The sequence below is a fragment of the Anolis carolinensis genome, chromosome 1 (genome assembly GCF_035594765.1).
Source record: "Anolis carolinensis isolate JA03-04 chromosome 1, rAnoCar3.1.pri, whole genome shotgun sequence".
Classification (NCBI taxonomy): Eukaryota; Metazoa; Chordata; class Lepidosauria; order Squamata; family Dactyloidae; genus Anolis; species Anolis carolinensis.
The window spans coordinates 52,401,142-52,417,506 of NC_085841.1; positions in this window are offsets into that span (position 1 = coordinate 52,401,142).

The following is a 16,365-nucleotide window of genomic DNA, read 5'->3' on the forward strand; positions in this document are numbered from 1 at the left end:
GGTGTGTGTGTGTGTGACTGAATGACGTTTAAGGAAAATGCACACTGATTTGCATTAACAGCTGAAAAACACATGTTAAAAAGGTGCACTTAAAATCCAGTTTTGGCCAAAAATGTGCACATTTGCATGACTGTATATCCCTGCAGTCAGGAAAAACATTACTTCAATCTCATATGCTAGTATGGACTGCTCCAGTGCATGTGAAGAGGGCTGTAAACAAATAGAGCCATGGACACACATATGGCTAAATGGGAGCACAATTGGAAAGCAATTACAACGAGAACTGTCTGCAACCATTCCTGTATTCTAATGTTTATGAAATCAAACAGAGCTTGCATTTACAGGAGGGTGAGAAGAGATAATAAGAAATCGGCTTGTGTGCAGATTTAGATATCCAAATCAGCACATATGAGGTCCAGTGTATATTGGAGAGTCAATTAAAAAAATTAAAAGTGAACTTCTGCTGGATGTCCCCCTGGATGTCTAAAATCCACTACAAAGGGTGTCAGGATGCTGGGGGAGCATTTCATGGGATTGACAGCTCTGTGTTTGGACTTGCTGTCAGATCCTGTAATATTTTGCCCCACTTCTTTGACACAGATTATGATGCTGCCTGGAAGCACCCTCAGTCAGGGGCAAGCAGAGAGGAGCAGTCTGACACTGAGGAATCTACCCCTGCAGAGCAGGACCAGGAATTTCAGGGTACTGGGGACACAGTGTTGGGCCAGGATCAGGAGCTCCAAGAAGCAAACCAGGAGTTAATTATTTCAGTTAGGCTGCAATTAAGAGCTGATGCCACCCAACTGAGGAGATCTAATCGGTTGGCTCAGAGGATGGCCAACAGGTGAGAGCACTTGGGAAAGTAGCATAAATAGCTGGAGGCTAGAGCTGGTGGTTTGCTGGGAGCAATGTTTGTAGAATTGCTACTGTTTGAATCTCTGTTGGTGAACTCTTGGATGAAGCTTTGACTGAACTATGTTTTTGGACTATGACTTAAATTGGTGAGATTGCTTGGCTTTGACCCTTGGAAAGAACTCTGGACTGGTTGTATGCTTTGCCTTATTGGACGGCTTGCTGTAAATGATTAAAGACTGCCTTTAACCATGAAACAGTAAGTGGGTGCATTAGCAGAGATTCTGTGTACAGGTCTTTGACAGGGACAAAGTGTGTGTGTGTGCGTGCGTGCACTGAAATGAGGTTAGAACTTATGGTTTTTAATCCAGATGAAGTCGGGAATTACTAGTTTATCAATCAAGTTGTGTTCAGTCCATTTTACATAGGTCTCCTATACTATATCCTTAGGGTAATAACATCACAAATTAAAACAAGATCTAGAACTATAACACAGCTAACAGTATTCAATCACTGAAATTATAGATCACTGAAAGAAAAAAAGATATTTCCTTACTGTAACCACATTGTATTGAAATTGTTGATATGTTGATTTTAGCCTAGTGGTTGAAATTAGCTTGTATTTACTTAAATTAGCGTCCACCCAGACAGGCCCAAAAACTGAGACCTGTCTAGGCATCCAAATTAATCCAGTAAAACCAAATTACTTATGAAGTAAACAGAGTTTCCCTTCCTAAAAGGTCTGGGTCTAATGGGGGATTGGGCCTATGGGGACTCACTACCGGGTAGCCTTGGAACTACTCAGGTGTGAGTCCCCATTGCTACCTTGCACCTTTTGGGCTTCTGGAGCCCAAAGGTGCAGAATGGAGCCCAAAGATGCAGAATGGCTTGCAGCCACCCCAAAGCCCCTCAAATTTCCCCCTAAAAATAAAGTTAAATTCTTCCTCACCCCACCCGGTCTTCTGGTGCATCATTTCCTCATGCTCTCCTGGTGCAAGGAGAACAGTTACGATGGCCAGGTAAGTTTTACTTTATTTTTAGGGAAACATTTGGGTGGGAGCTTTGGGGCGACTGCATGCTATCCTGACTGTAATCGGATTGGCATATAGCCACCCCCGCAGGAAAGCCCAAGTTTTTTTGGGGGGGGGGGAGTGTAGATGGAAATTTGTGCCAATGTGGGTTTCTTAAACCAGTACTAGTGTGGATTTTGGGCCTGTCTGGAAGTGCTCCTAGTTCAAATATTACAAATATAATTCAGTGAGTGACAACATCCTTTATTTTTCAGAGTAAATTGTAACTTTTAAAATTAATTTTAACTCAATGGAGTTACAATTCAAGTGCTGGTCTATGGTTTGTTTAGGATGTTAAGGAGAACATGACAAGTGTGGAAGAAAATGTATTTTGCATCACAAAACAGTGCTTGCAGCACGCACACACCTACACATAATTATAAAAAAATAACTAAACACAAGTACTTTGCCTATCAGAAATGGAAAAACAAACAATATATTCTAAATATGCTTACAGCAATGTCAACTACCTGCTTTTGGCAACCTTGAAAAGATAATAACTCTTTAAAAGCACCAATTTAAGCTCTTTGTAGGATACATCCCATCATTTGCCATCATGTTATGCCTGAAAGATATTTGGAGTAATACATGATTCACAGAGTATTTCTAAATATGGCTTTCCTCCAGTAAAATGGAAGAAACAGAATAGCTCCGAAGCCTCAGTATTCAGAATGTCTGCTCCATGTATGTGAAAAACAGACATCCTCTCCCCCACCCCATGTCTGATAGAATCATATTTATACTTTGACAATAACAGGGGTTTTAAAGTCAATCAAGATAAAATGACCAAAGCCTTGTTATTATCTTCAAAATACAATGTGATTCAATTGGACTTTGAAAAAAAGCACAGGGATGTCTATTTCTGTTGCTTCTGAAATAATACAAAGCCACATTTTAAAACAATTTTCAAATCCCATGATTACAATCAAAACCATAATTATATTTAAAAGTAACTGGTAAACAGGAAACAAGTTTTAAGATCAGAGGACACAATTCAGTTTCCTTTTACAATATATTTTTTAATTCATTATATTCATGCTTTCTTAAAAATATCCCATAAAATTCAGTGGGATATACAGCATTAAAAGTGTAGATGGAATAAATAAAACAACATTAGGGTAAACATGATTTATTATTGGTATCTTAGTTTCTAGTAAATATTCTCATGCTTAATGGGGAAAACATGTCTTGGATGCCTTGAAGTTATGCTACTTAACACTTTGATGCATCTTGTGTTTCCTCACATAAGATAAGATTATGTAAATATTTACACCTGTAGTTGCAGTGAGCAGAAGCTGATGTGATGAAAGAATTAACTATGTATTTATTTGGGGTCTCTTCTACACTGATCTTCTACACATAGGTTGGTTCAGAACCTGTTTGTCAGGTTATGTGGTGCAGACGATTAGATAAGATTTCTGGGACAGGTTTGGGACCAGGAATGTGATTATATTAATCACAGAAAGTGACCTCAAACCAATTCCAGATCTGCATTGAGAGAATGTGTTTTTCTCTCTCTCTAATTTTCTGGTCAAGAGGAGGAAACAAGAAGGAAAAGTTCACTTACCAGCAGAGCCGGCCCTAGGTATTTTTCAAGTGTAGGCGAACAGAATTTTGGTGCCCCCCCCCCAACCAATCACTGAAAAATAAAAGCGTTGGATAAGTGAAAATCAAATCAAAACCAGGGAAGAAGGTCTAAATCAAACCATTATGTCATAATAGGCAAATATTTGTTTTGTTAGTCTTTCTAACAAATATACCAGCCTTCTAGGATTCAGAAGAGATTTTTCGGAAGTGTTGTTTGACATATAAAAAATCATGTATTTGTTTGTATGTGTATGCACGGATCTCTAAAATGTGATGCTAGAAAATGTCCTGATGGTGTTGGAGGTAGTAATAATAATGTTTGCCCTGGTGAATTTGTCTCCTTCTGTTCTCTGTTATGCCTAACATTTGTTTCAATAGGCTTGCTGAAAAGCCATTAGGAAATGTTGCGAAGAAGTCAAAGGAGGGCAAAATGATGCATTTTCAATGTCTTGTAGCACATTCCCCCCTTGTTTGTTTTGCTTTCTGTTTTCTTTTAATCCCTTTAGGATAAAACTAGATTCCCACTTATTGTAGCTGGTTGATAATAAGGTATACTGAAGATAACAGGAGAGGAATAACATTATAAATCAGAGTGCTAAGTCTTCATTTTCATATCTGCTATTTCTTTACTTTTAAAAGGATATGAAGCACCTCGGAAAAGTATATATTTCATCTGATATTCTGAGCACTCTCATTTATTGAAATGAATTGGCTATATAAGTGATCGGAAAGAGGTAGAAGGTTCACAAGGGCAGCATTTCTAATCATAGCCTGGAGATGTAATGTACATTTCATACATAATTGGACAGAATGCAGAAATATAAAAATAGTTTTCAAATGTGGCTACAATGAGAAGTTTTGGGATTGTATGTTTCCTGAGTGGGCTCGTTTACCGGGTTCACAATGGGCCAAGTGACAGATGCTATTCAATTAGGAATCAAACTGAAGATGTCATTCACTTAGTAGCTGCATTGATATCTACAGATAAATGTCGGGTGCAGGGCTTTAGATGCAAAGGCATCAGGGAGGGAGGGAGGCTTTAACCCTTTGCCTCCACATTTCTGGGTGTAATCTCCCTCTTCTTCCATATTCTGACTATTTTTAGCCTTCTTTTGGATGTAGATAACAGGCATTGGATGGAGAAAAATAACCTGAAAATCTATTCTTAAAAATACTGAACACTTGCTAGTGATGTCATGTTTACCTTCCCATGAAGGCCCAATCTACTCTTTCAGAGTTTCTACTCTTTTCTCTGTCATTTTTTTTAAAAAACCTAAAAATATTAGAGGTAACAAGAATTTTTGGACCTATTGTGATTTAAATGTAAGATTTAAAACATGTGCTATGCCTATTCCTAACTTCAATCTGTTTCAACTGGGAAAGAAACTTCTAGCCACTCATGTCCATCCATGCACTGTTGCATAATGCTACTAGATAAAAAATGTATTTAATACACACTTGTCAGATGGCTTTCTGCCATACAGCTCTTAAGGGCACTGAAGTGACTCCTTCATATTTATGAACTGGCAAGCTGGAGCTGGAGCAGTTGCTTGTGTTCCATCTGAATGATGCAAGGAAGTGAAACACAGGCACAGCATGCATGGCACACGGACTTTATGAAATCTATCATTCTATGCCAAATATGAAAAAATAGAACAGAAACATGACAGTAAATATGTCTCATGGATGTCTCATTTAGATAGCCTTGTCCTTCATAACTAATGTGGCAGCTTGAAATGTGGACTTTGTTTTATTGATCCTCCCTTTGGATGCTTCTCACCTCCCTAAGAACAGAGGAAGGATTCAGTTCACGTAATCAGGCCTTTATGATTTTATCAAAAACACACTCATCTCATATCTCTTCCAGGTGCTGACTACAGGTGCTAGAATACTACGCATGTGGTATTTTTTCCCCCCAGGGTGACATTTTAATGTGTCAGGTAATGCTGCCAGATGTGCTGCAAATTTTGTTTGATGCCTTGCTTTTTCCTCCTCTTTATTTACAGCCACACCCCTTAGAATAAGAGAATCACTGTTTTATGGCCCATCAATAAAATCTGCTGCCTGTATCTGAAAGAGACAGAGAAAGACTCGGAGAGACAGAGAGCAGGAGGAAAGTGAAAAAGGCAGCAATGGAAGGGAGGGAGAGACTCGAATAAGAGATGGTAGAATGGTGTCACCTAAAAGTGGAGTGGGCAACCCGAAGATATGGAATGATGCCAGCTCAAAAAGCTATATAATTTTATCCATGCCCCACACTCATCCAAAGTTGGTTTTAGGGTTGATCTTTCTGTGTAAATTGTTATTTTAACTTGTATTGTCATATTTCCCCCCTTTATTTGTACTATTGTTGTATAGATGATTGTAAAAACATTGGAGATGAGTGACTAATATTGACTGACCCATGGAATAATGAGACCACACACGTAAACTGGATTAAAATATGGATGACTTTGTTTAAACTGTTACCTCTTTAATTATTCCTAGAGATGACCTAGAGCAGGAGCCTGGCCGCAACCTAGTACAGGAGCAACTGGAGCAGCAGGTTTCCATTATGCCTCCACTCCAGCTTCTTCTGAGTAAAACACCTGAAATTGCAAAAACAGGGAGTTCCCAAGTTATGAACAAGATTTGTTCTGTAAGTTTATTCTTAAGTTGATTTTGTTTGTAAGTCGTAAAAGGTACATTTTAAAAAGTGCGACTTCAGCCATATACAAACACAGTGTTCCCTCACTACTTCACAGTTCACTTTTTGCAGACTCGCTGTTTCACGGGAAATTTTATTATTTATTTACCCCATTGCAGCTTCTCCTCCTCAGGGCTGCCCCCTTAATTTGTGCCTTCCATGTTGCTCTGGTTGCCTCTGCTCCTGTAGCCATGGAAGAAGGAACACCGCTCTGCCCGGTGAGTGCGTGAGCGAGCGAGTGAGGGAGAGTGAGAGAGAGAGTGAGGGCGAGCGGCGGCGGCAGAAGCAGAAGCCTGGAAGAGGCACCCAGGCTCCTGCTCCTACCGCCGCTCCAGCCGGGCTATGCCAGGAAACATGGAAGACTCAAAAGAGGGGGACAGAGTCCTCCATGAGTCCCACTCCCTCTTCCGAGTCCTCCACATTTCCCGGCGTGGCCTGGCTGGAGCGGCGGCAGAAGCAGAAGCTTGGCTGCCTCTTCCATGCTCCTGTTTCTGCCACTGCTTCCACCCACCCTCACTCTCTTACCCACCCTCCCTCGCTTGCTTGCTCACTCACTGGGCAGAGTGGCGTTCCTTCTTCACTGGCTGCAGGAGCAGAGGCAGCCAGAGCAGCATGGCAGGCACAGAGAAGGAGGCCCACCGGTGCTGGTAGGGAAGGCTTCACTGGCTCCCTGGGGATTGCAAGGGGGAGAAAGGTCACCTAACTATTAAAATAATGTATTTATTTATTTATTATTTACAGTATTTCCATTCCGCTCTTCTCACCTCGAAGGGGACTCAGGGCAGATCACAATGCACATATACATGGCAAACATTCAATGCCATTAGACATACGACATATATAGACAAACACAGAGGCAATTTAACATTTTTCAGCTTCGGCTTCATGAGGGTTCCTTGATTCCGGCCACAGGGGGAACTGCCGCTTCACTTACCACTTGTGACACCAAGTCCTTGATGGATGTATAAATATTAAAATAATAATAGAATTCCTACTTCACAGATTTTCACTTTTCGTGTGTTGTCCTGTGTTGTGGGTGCTCCTGTTCAGAAGATTTTACCCCCTTTCTGTCCTTATGATAATTAGATTTTGAAAAAATTGACTTGTTGTGGAAACAAGAAGTTTCAGTGGGGACCTCTTTTTCTCATGTTAAGTCTTTCAGGAGTGAATTTCCTTTCTGAGGGGTAAATTTCACTCACTTCCTGTTGCCTCACCCCCGTTCTACATGAGAGAAGCCTCCCACAAGGATGGTAAAACATCAAACATCCAGGCATCCCCTGGGCAGCGTCCTTACAGACAGCCAATTTTCTCACACCAGAAGCAATTTGTAGTTTCTCAAGTCACTCCTGATACACACACACACAAAACAATAAAACCCCATTCTTAACTATTAGTTGTTTATATGTCTGATGTTTGTAACTTGGGGACTGCTTGTATTGGGTAGAGACTCTTTGTAAATTCTTCCTATATTGAAATTGAAATATATTATCTGTATACATTTTCTATAATGCTTCCATTTATTTACATACTTTTCCAAATGTATGTATTTTGGTATGCATTGTACCCATACCCATGGAGTGAGCATTCTTATGTATCCTTTTTTGTCGTACCAATTTGTGCATATTTGACAATGATAATACAATTTCCTATGCATAAAATGTATAGAAAATTCTGAGTCAAGGTGAACTTTGTCTTATGAAGAGTTGAGAGATGCAAAATAAATAATTTCGGCAAAAAGATTAAAACTTTGTTTATAAAATGAATCGGGCCTTATCAATGAAACTTATGGCACAGAACTCTGTGCAAGTTCCGTTAATGGTGTTTGAGTTGTGACAGAATATTTGTGCACACAAAAAACTGAAATACAGGCTATATACCAGCTGATAGGGAAAGAACAAATTGAGTAAATTGCACTGTGTGTCTCATAGAAGAACATTTGGTTTTTGATACTGTAAGGATGTTATGAGTTAACAGAAATTATTAATTTGATTTTATTTGTTTGTTAAAAAATAAAATAAAAGGAGTTATATATTAACGAAGGCAGGCCTCGCATAGAAGCCAGCTGGAAACAGTATACAACAGGTTGCCATAGCAACATAGCCTCTCTTTGGAGGAGAAGGGGTGTGGCTTAGTTGGCAGTTAAAGCTTAAACCCTTTTAAAAAAAGAAGTAGTTGCTGTTCGACTTTTGAGGAAGTGAGGGGCTGTTTGAATCAGCTGAAGAGAAGTTGCTCTTTGACAGCTTAGAAAAGCTGGGAAATTGAGGCTTGTTCACACAAGCAGATGGCAGCTTATTGTCATTCAGGGAAAGGCTGAGGATATAAGCTGATCGGGAGTTTAGTCTAGAGGGAGTTGGTTTAAAAAAAAGAAAAGAAAATCAATCCACGGCTTGATTGTTAAAGTGATAGTTAGATCACTGTTCTTTGAAGAGAAGTTGTTTAAGAAGTATTCATACAAATAAGACTGCACTGTAACTCAAGATCCTGAAACGTCTATATATTGCAACCACAAGCTTATGTACAAATAAACTTGAACTTCGTTGTTGTTCATAAAGATCAGTCTCCTTGCCTCACTCTGCGCCTGAGGAAAAGCCATTACCATTTACCATTTACCATTTATCATTTACGTTAAAAGACATTACCTCACGTTGGTGGCAGTTACCGTACCTTCTTATATAAGTTACCATATTTACTCATATAAATTCCTCAGTTCTGTTATCCTTCCTTATCCTCCAGATCCTCCTGATATATATATACTCCCTCCAGACATATTTTCCCTCCATATTTTAAGGACGGTTTACAGATACTTTCTACATTACTTGTGAAAAACTGCAATTTGAAATTCTAAACATTATTGTTACTGCAGAATTGGTTCTTATTTAAGAGGAAATTTCAGTGACCACCTCCTAATGGCCACCATTTTATATTTTCCTTAACAGTATTAAGAGAGAGAGTTTTGTCCTCCCCAAGTTAGTATATTTGGAGACTCAGCTATTTGAACAATGTGTCTAGGATTTTCCACCCTGTATGTTAGTCTTCCTTTCTGCAGTTCTTCAAGCATGCTTTCATTAAATTATAACTTTTCTAAATGAAAAGTCCCAGCCTTTTACATCTCTCTTTATTTGGACACATTTTCCATTCCTGTAATCCATTTGTTGAAACCCTTCTATTTCTATGATAGTGTGATCATAATTAAACTCAGCCTTGCATGTATAACAGTGATTAATATAATAAGCTATAATGTTGTCTGTCTTCTCCCATGAGTGGTTACTGTTAATTTAAATCTCTAGCTTCAGAAAGTACAGCATTGTATAGCATTAAAACAGAAACAAAACCCACACAATATATTTTGGCATCACTGGAGTCAAGACATTCCCTCTTTCCTTCAGTTATTTTTGGACTGCAACCACTTGATACACTAATTGAGTGGAAAAGAACAACTACATTTCTCAACAAATGAAATGTTTAGTATTGATATACATTCAATGAAAAAGGTGGCTAAGCAAATTTGCTTCTAAATATGTCTGGCTAGACTTCCAGTTAGCAGAGAAGCTGTGAAATTTCAAACACTGGAGGGTTTTTTTGGATGGAATCCTAAAGTATGGTTTAATATTATGTGAATGAGACTAATGAAGCCTATGGTTGCCAGGTTTCAAAATAGCAATAACTCAAAGCAAATTTTATGATGCATAGGGCTGATAATTAGGAAGTGGTGGTAAAAAAAGTCTTTTAGGTGCGACAGGCAGTTTTAAATAGCAGGCCTCTGTGCTGAGTTCTTCCTTCTCTGGTATGAATCATGCAACTAAGGCTGGATTAACACTGCCACATAATCCAGTTTCAGAATGCAGATTAATCTCATTGACCTGGATTATATGGCAGCGCGGATTCATATAATCCAGTTCAATGCAGTTAATCTGAATTCTGAAACTGAATTATATGGCAGTGTAAATCCAGCCTTAGTTGCATGATTCTTCGATTCAAGTTACGCATCTGCACTTTGTGCATCTGAGTTATTTCTAATCACCTGATGGTCATCTGTGCATATAAATCTGTTTGCTGAAGTAACTTTTCATGCATCCTATTAAGGGGATCGATCCCCCAATTTATGTGATAATAAAATTGAGTGACCTTTAAGGTGCCACAAGACAATGGTTCTAAACTATTAAACCGAGTTCTTCCTTCTCTGGCCTTGCTATTACCATGTAGGACATGAAGCTATTCCACAGCAGTTGCACAAACACAAAATATTACTGAAAAAAACTGGCTTGGGAATAGCAAGGGCAAAAGAAGAGAAGAGGCAGTGATTCTTGCCTACTGACAAAGAACTGAATGGCCTCTTGTGGGTTGGCAGCTACTGACAGGTTTTTTTCCATCAATAGTGGAGGACAGATTAATTATGGGTAGGAGTTAGAGCAGTAACAGGATGTGTATGGCATCATGCAATAGGGACCATTAATAAAGGTGCTGGTCCTGCTTCACTGCCAATTTGCCTCCCTCATGTGGTAACTTATAATGTTACAAAGAAGTTTTTTTTAGAAATTACGGTGTACATTCTCTTCATGAACCTTGCCTAACAATTAGCAAATCATTAGCTGTACAACATAGAGAAGGCTCATTAGGAAATCTTGCAACGAGGGGGGATTTGAAACCCAGCACTTTAGCTTCTACATTATGGTGATTCTGATAATTACTTATTGTTACACTAACAAGTAACAAAATTACCAGGCATTATGCTATTTTACCAAAAAATAGTTTTGCGGAACAGGTAATGTTGTTATTTGTAATGTGCTAATTCTAAGATGGAGCCCCCAGAGGTGCAGTGGGTTAAACTGTTGAACCGCTGAACTTGTTTACCAAAAGGTCGGTAGTTTGAATCTCGCTTTTAGCCCCAGCTTCTGCCAACCTAGCAGAATGTGAGTAGATCAATAGGTACCGCTCCAATGGGAAGGTAATGGTGCTAGATGCAGTCATGCTGGCCACATGACCTTGAAGGTGTCTACGGAAAACTCTGGGTCTTTGTCTTAGAAATTGAGATGAGCACATACCCCCAGAGTTGGACACGACTGGACTTAATTTCAGGGGAAAACCTTTACCTTTACCTACTTAATTATAAGATCTTTTTTCACACATAATGTTAAACTGTAGTTAATTGCAAATGGAAACCATTGTCTTCCTTGCTTTCAATATGTGAGCAAAAGTTTCTGCAGTAAACTATTATCTACCATTCTGTGAATAAGCCTGGATGATCCTATGTAACAACATCACTAAATGTAGCCACTGACTCCTAGCAATGGAATTGTGATCTTGCACATTAATGGTTGTAAACTTCTTTGCTTCAGGAAATGCCAAAGTTGAGAGCTACTATAGCACCCATAACACCTGCATGCAGCATGCAAGCCAGATGTTTAGGGACAGGGCTTTGCTCATAATCTATTGATCTAACCAACATCCCAGCTCCAATCACTGCTGCAAAGGTTGTACCTATTGCCAACCAGGAACCCCTCATCATTCAACTTGACTCTTCTGGGGGGTCCCCTGCTCATCTGAGCTGCTTGGTATACAGCAAGAATCGTAGGTGGCCTGTCTACTGTGGCCATGTGTGGACCAAGTGAGAAGTTTCTGAACATGGGAGCATCTTTGGGGGTTGGCTTTGGCTTCGTACTTGCATCACCGGTTGGATCCATGTTCTTTCCTCTGACATCTGCCCTTGGTGCAGGCCTTTATTCTGTGGCTGTTTATGGTGAATTGGTTCTTTTTAGTTTGTTCCTGCTCTACAATACTCAGAAAGTTGTGAAACGTGCAGAAACTCTACCAGTGTATGGTGTAGGACTGCAAAAGTATGACCCCATCAACTCATGTATGGGCATTATGTGGATACTCTCAACATCTTCATCAGGGTGGCCACCATGCTTGCTGGTGGGGGTGGCATGAAGAAGAAGTAGAGGGCGGCATCTTCTGGCAGGCTGTAATGATGGGTCATCAAACACTTTAGCTTGTCTGCTTGGTGCGTAATAGTGAATAAAACTATTGTGTACAAGCCAAAAAAAAAGGGGGGGGGGAATGCCAAAGTTGGGGGGTGAACATTATTCCCAATTTTTTCTAATATCTATTTACAAGATAAAAAGCACCTTAGCCTTTAGGCATACATCTCCAGCCAGTAAATGTTTGGATTCCCTGCTTCATAAACATCTACAACTTTGATTTGAAGGGCTTATAAATGTGCCACAAGCAAGGTAGAAATATATTAATGCTGTTATATAAATGAATGTCATATATTTATGTTGTCCTTTTGTGATTTTTAACAAAATATATAGTCTCCTGTAGGCGACTTAGAAGAGCACTCCTAGGCTGAAATGTCTTGGGCTTTGAACATCTTTTAGCATCCTAAAACATATCCTATTTTTTCCATTTTTGCTTTTCATATAGCCAAAGAGCCAAGCAACCAGGATTGTGAAGGTATGCTTTCTGTGTGATAATTTTTCAAATGCTTTTGTCAGTCATGGAGACTCACTGGGTTACTTTGGGCAAATCACACATTTTCAGCCCCTGAAAACCCTGTAATTGCATTGCCTTAGGGTCCCCATATATCGGAAATGACACTGAGCCACACAACAACAAAAGCAAATAACACTTGCAAAATTATCACTCCAGTTTTGTTTCAGCCATCAGTGAAACAGTATTAGTTAAAAATATGCAAAGGATTTTTTAAGGTATGCATATCCATGTCAATCCTCCACCTTCAACATTTTGGACTGAAGAGAACTGACACTTGGCACAATGAGACAGGCTAGTTTTACAATAGAGATATTTTGATATTTACCATTAAACCATGTCACCCATTTTGTTCAGTCTTGAGCAGGTGTTAATCTGTTTTGATAAAGAAGCTGAGGATTTGGCTTTTCTCCTAATCAGAGCCATAGGCAGCCATGAAGCTATTCCAGCCTTTTCCTTCGTAAATTGGGTATGAATATTTAAGAGGAAACACTGCCATCTCTTTTTACTGCAATCCAAGCCAATGCATGTCTCCCTTGGCAATGCTAGTATCCCTCTTTTTTAAAATCACAGTAACATGGAGGGGACTTGCTCATTTTACTATTTAAAAGGATAGGGAATTCAGAACAGACCAGGAGGAAAGGAAGGATAAGTTGCTTACTTTGCCCTTGTGTCTTAATGACTGTACAGATACTATAACCCTTCAGTGGTCTTGCTTGGCAAGGAGAGTCCTGATTAATCATCTCACATTTTCAGATGCTTTAAAAATGCCCCAGTTCCTCTTTCCTCCTCCCATTTCCCTCACCTTGTTCTCAGCTCACTTTAATTTGCTGCAATCTAGGTACTAACTGCAAAAGTAGTTTGTTCTCATTTTATTCATGATGCCAATGGCCTCAATTCTAGCACTGTAACTTCACACCTTTACAGGATTTGCAGGATGTTTTTATGTTTGGTTTCTTTATTTTTATTTATTTATTAACCATCTGTTTATTCCCTCTCAGCTGTAATGGCTCCCAAAGTGCTATGCAACAGATAGAAATGCTTTAAAAGCAAATAAAACCAATAAAAACAAGTAAAGCAATCCAAAAGCTAATCCTGATTTTAGAAACCATAGATCATGCAAAATAATATATACTTCCCAAAATTTCTTCTGATTAAAATTGGGACATCATGACAAAGCAGTATCAAAGTGTGCTCCAGATGGCAAACCTAATGACGAAAAACACCTGAGTCTGTTGAGAAGGGCAAGACTCTGCTGCCTCTTTTCCCCACACAAAATTAAATGAATCAAACTATTTTTGCTCTTTGATTTCAATTTATAGGAATTGAAGTAAGCTGAAGTCAAAGGGAGATAAGTGATAAGTGGAGACAGAAACTGGGACCCCTTCTATATTGCTATATAATCCCGATTATCAGATTGGACAATCCACATTATCTGCTTTGAAATGAGTTATATTAGTCTACACCAGGGGTCCCCAAACTAAGGCCTGGGGGCCGGATGCGGTCCATCGAAGCCATTTATCTGGCCCCCACGGCACAAGGGCAGAAGGGGGTTGGGCTAAATGACCCAAGGGGTCTCTTCTCTTACAACCATTATTATTATTGACACAACGACGTTGTATGACACAGCAAACAAGATAGGTATGCTGGATTTCATTTCACAAAATCACAAGTCGAACACTTCCCAAGTGTCTAGGACTGTGTGATGTATTTTCGGATGATGCGTGCAGATCCCAGTAAGGTGGCCTTTTGCAGTTGGCAGATCGTGATTTTGTCAATGTCTATTGTTTCCAAATGCCGGCTGAGATCTTTTGGCACGGCACCCACTGTGCCCATCACCACCGGGACCACCTGCACTGGTTTCTGCCAGAGTCTTTGAAGTTCAATCTTGAGGTCCTGATAGCAGCTGAGTTTTTCCTGTTGTTTTTCATCTATGCGGCTGTTACCTGGTATGGCAACATCAATGATCCAAACCTTGTTCTTTTCCACAACTGTGATGTCTGGTGTGTTGTGTTCCAGAACTTTGTCAGTCTGGATTCGGAAGTCCCACAGTATCTTTGCGTGTTCATTTTCCACAACCTTTGCAGGTTTGTGATCCCACCAGTTCTTTACTGCAGGGAGGTGGTACTTGAGGCATAAGTTCCAATGAATCATTTGGGCCACATAGTTGTGCCTCTGTTTGTAGTCTGTCTGTGCAATTTTCTTACAGCAGCTGAGGAGATGATCAATGGTTTCATCGGTTTCCTTGCACAGTCTGCATTTTGGGTCATCAGCTGATTTTTCGATCTTGGCCTTGATTGCATTTGTTCTGATGGCTTGCTCCTGAGCTGCAAGGATCAGGCCTTCTGTCTCCTTCTTCGTGAGCCAGAGCCAGGTCTTCTCCTTGTCAGCTTTTCCTTCAATTTTGTCAAGGAACTTTCCATGCAGTGTTTTGTTGTGCCAGCTGTCAGCTCTAATTTGTAGTGTGGTTTTCTTGTACTGGTTTTTTGTCTGCTGCGCTTTGAGGAGTTTCTGATTTTTGACTTCAATCAAAGCAGGTTCTTCACTTTGCTTTACATATTCTGCCAGGGCATGTTCTTCTTCTTTGATTGCTTGTTTTACTTGTAGGAGTCCTCTGCCCCCTGATCTTCTAGGCAGATAGAGCCGGTCAACATCACTGCGAGGGTGCAGTGAATGATGAATGGTCATGAGTTTTCTTGTTTTTCTGTCCAAATTGTCCAGTTCCGCCTGTGTCCAATTTATAATGCCAGCAGTATATCTTATGACAGGTATGGCCCAGGTGTTTATGGCCTTGATGGTGTTGCCTCCATTGAGCTTGCTTTTGAGAATTTTTCTGACCCTTTGTGTGTATTCTTTGCTGACCACAGTTTTCACATGTTCATGCTTGATGTTGTCCAGCTGTAATATGCCCAGATATTTATAGGCCTCTGGCTGGTGACACTTTATTGTTTGGCCATTGGGCATATTTATGCCCTCACTTTCAATGATTTTTCCCTTCTTCAATGCCACTGTCGAACATTTGTCCAAACCAAACTCCATGTTGATATCAGTGCTAAAATTTCTGACAGTGTTGGTCAGAGACTGGATTTCAGTTTGCGTTTTCCCATATAGCTTCAGGTCATCCATGTACATCAAATGTGAAATTTTGTGAGAATTCTTAGATGTTTGGTAGCCGAGATTTGTTTTTTGTAAGATTGTTGACAGAGGGATCATGGCAATAATGAAAAGCAGAGGGGACAGTGAATCTCCCTGGAAAATTCCTCTTCTGATGTTGACAAGTCCATAGCTTTCATTTCCAACAAACAGTTCAGTTTTCCAGTGCTCCATCATGTTTTCAATGAAGGTGCCAACGTTTTTACTAATCCCGATGGCGTCCAGGCACTTGATGATCCAGCTGTGTGGGAGTGAGTCAAAGGCCTTTTTGTAGTCAATCCACGTCATGTGAAGATTAGCTTTTCGGCTCTTACAGTTCTCCAGAATCATTTTGTCAATCAATAACTGCTCTTTTGTGCCCCTGCTTTTCCGTTTGTTGCCTTTCTGTTCATCTGGCAAGATGTTTTTTTTCTTCAAGATAGTCTTGAATTCTGTCAGCTATGATGCCAGTCAGTAGTTTAAACATAGTGGGCAGACACGTTATTGGCCTGTAGTTTCCTGGTGCTGCTCCTTTTGCTGAATCCTTTT